At 41.6% G+C, this 3,238-nt stretch overlaps 1 non-coding gene across 1 annotated transcript; it reads left to right on the forward strand.

Annotated features, from left to right (window-relative positions):
* The first annotated feature begins 2,093 nt into the window (after positions 1-2,093).
* On the forward strand, positions 2,094-2,201 carry LOC112768355 (small nucleolar RNA R71). The gene has a single exon (XR_003185790.1). It is a non-coding gene; the product is annotated as a small nucleolar RNA R71 (small nucleolar RNA).
* Positions 2,202-3,238: the final 1,037 nt, after the last annotated feature.

Genomic DNA, 3,238 nt, shown 5'->3' on the forward strand with positions numbered 1-3,238 from the left:
ATGTCTGCCAAACTCCAACCAATTACCTTCTTGTGCCTCCTCAGCACACTAAGTAACTGTTCTTCCTGTTGAAAAGTGAGTTCCCTTGCAATGATAACTGGAAACTTCTGCTCATCTTCAAGGTAAGCATATTTGAGGTGTGGAGGAAAGGGTTTTAATTCTAACTTCTGATCATGGTCAGGCTCTGGATTGTCTGGAGCTGGTAACAATGGTAAAGCACTGTTATTGTCCTCTGAGAATGTCCCCACACTTAGACCTTGTCCTATGTACTTCTCTTCAAATTCCTCTTGGTGAACTTCAGCCACGGTTTCATCTATGATGTCACACTGGAGGATAGAATGATCCTCCGGAGGATGCTTCATAACTCCATTCAGATTGAAGATTACTACTCGGCCATCTATTTCAAAAGAGTATGTTCCTGAAAAAGCATCTAATTTGAACTTCGAGTTCTTCAGGAATGGTCTTCCAAGTAGGATTGATGATGGCTTCTCTGAGTCATTTTGGGGCATCTCCAGGATATAAAAATCAATGGGAAATGTGAGGCCCTTAATGCCCACTAATACATCTTCAGCAACTCCAGCCACTGTAATAATGCTTTTATCTGCTAACACAAAACGAGCTGCCGACCTTTTTAAGGGAGGGAGCCTCAAAATATCATATATAGACAAAGGCATTATATTCACACATGCTCCTAAATTACACATGCAGTCAGAAAATACTACACCACCAATAGTACAATTAACCATACATGGACCTGGGTCACTACACTTTTCAGGTAAACCTCCCATTAAAGCAGATATGGAACTACCTAAAGGAATAGTTTCTAATTCATTAATTTTGTCTTTATGTATACATAAATCTTTTAGAAACTTTGCATATTTAGGTACCTGTTGAATAACATCAAAAAGAGGAACAGTTACCTCAACCTTTTTGAATATCTCTACCATTTTGGGATTAGGTTCTAGCTGCTTTCTGGGCTTCCTTGCAAGTTGTGGAAATAGAATGGGAGTGGTGTCTTCTGCAGTGTCTGCGCCCTTTGGTGCTTCCTCCTGTGGTTGAACTTCTTCTTTTTCAACCATGTCCTGTATGTCCTCTTCCTCTTCAATATCTTCTATTTTCACTACCTCTTCAGCTGAGGCGTGTTCTGGTGGGCTTGGCTCCTCCTGATTCCTCTCCTGCAGTGTGATTCCGGACCTTAGGGTGATGGCATTAATGCCACCCTTTGGATTGGGTAATGGTTGAGAGGGGATTCCACTGGAGCTAAAAGGCTGGTTATTGGAGTTATTCATTGATCCAATCTGTGAGACAAGAGCTTGCAAAGTAGAGTTCAGACCATTTAGTGTAGCATAAAGGTTATTTTCCATGGTCTGTTGTCTCCGATCAATAGATTGTAGTAAGTCGTCATTAGAAGATGAAGAAGGATAAGTAATTTGAGAGGTCTGCTGTTGGGTATTCTGTGGTCCTTGGGATTGCCTCAGGTGAGGTGCTCTGTAAGGCTGGTTCTGGTTCTGCTGCCTGTTGTTGTTATTATTTTACCTCTGATTTCCCTGATTGTCTCTGCCTCCTCTGTTGTTGTTGTCCCTCCAATTCTAGTTAAAATTGTCTTGCCATCCATGGCTGTAATTGCCACCTTGATTGTACCCTTGGTTGGGGCGGTCATAGAAGTTATGAGTGGCTGCCACGGTGTTGTCTTCCTACTGGAGCTGTGGACATTCATCAGTATAATGGCTATAATCAGCACAGACTCCGCAAACTCTCTGTGGGACTAACTGTTGGCTTTGCTGTGGTGGAGAAGGTTGAGCTTACTGAACTTGTTGTTGATTCAATTGCATCTGCTTTAGCAAGTTGGTCATTTTACAGATACTCTGAGTTAGAGCAGCAGTCTCTCTGCTAGAGGATACTTCTGCAACGGCTTTTGAACGGCCTTGTTTCTGCCTGTGATTCTGAGTAGATTCAGCTAAGTCGTTGATCAATTACCATGCCTCATCAGTGGTCTTGTACTTTTTCATAGACCCATTGCTAGCACTTTCCAATGTGGTCTTATCTTGGGGCCTCATGCCCTGTGTGACGTAACCGAGTAACACTATCTTGTCAATCATATGGTGGGGGCATGCTTCCAGAAGATTATTGAAGCGCTCCCAGTATTCATAGAGAGTCTCGAATTCGTCCTGAACAATCATGGAAATGTCTTTCCTCAGTTTATCAGTAACTTCAGCTGGAAAGAACTTTTCCAAAAATTCTCTTCTAAGTGTATCCCAGTCGGATACAATTGCTGCGGGTTGAGTGTAGTACCACTCTCTTTCCTTTCCCTCAAGAGAAAACGGGAAAGCTTTCAACAAAATTGAAGTTTTATTTGCACCATCACGCCTGACAGTAGAACAGGCTGCTTGAAAATCTCTCAGGTGCTTGATTGGCTCTTGAGCAGGTAAGCCATGAAACTTGGGCATCAAATTGAGCAGTGCAGTCTTTATTTCAAAGTCTATAGCCACCGCTGGGTGATGCGCTTGAAACAGTTGCATTGAAAAATCAGGGGCTCCAGCCTCCTGGATAGTAACTCTTCTAGCTGCTGCCATGTCACCTGCACGTAAATCAACCGAATCAGTAGAATAGGGGCTGGTTTCTTTTTCAAGTGACGTTTCGGATCCGCCCTCAGAGAGGACTAACCGACACCGAGCTTGCCTTATTCGTGAAATAGTTCTTTCAATCTCAAGATCGAATACCGGCAAGCTTGGATCAGGAAGTGAACGCGTCATCTAACGAAAGAAACAAGTAGCTCATAGTAGCAGGATAAAATAAAATGCAAATAAATAAATTCCAATTAATAACTTTAGCACTATATTGCAACTCTCCGGCAACGGTGCCAAAAATTGACATGGCGGAAATTGGCGAGTCAAGAATTGTTATAAGATATGCGTTGCAAGTATAGTTCTTAACCAACCAGAAATCCGCTTATCAATTTAGAAAGGTGTCACAAAAATTAAAATTAAAATACTGGGAGTATGAATCCCAGGTCATCTCCCAACGAGTTGCAGAAAGGTGTGCTATTTTATTAATCAGATGTTTTCAAAATGGTTTGAATTGAATAACAGGAAATTAAATTAGAGAATTTATGTAAATTAAATAAAAGCCTTGACTGGGAGTAGATTAGCTGGAAGCCCTATTCTTGTTGGAGTACTCTCAAGATTAATTGATAATTGAAGGTTGTCCTGTTTAGTTATCCCTTACTAGGTAAGGGAAA

Source organism: Arachis hypogaea, chromosome 17, assembly GCF_003086295.3.
Source record: "Arachis hypogaea cultivar Tifrunner chromosome 17, arahy.Tifrunner.gnm2.J5K5, whole genome shotgun sequence".
NCBI lineage: Eukaryota > Viridiplantae > Streptophyta > Magnoliopsida > Fabales > Fabaceae > Arachis > Arachis hypogaea.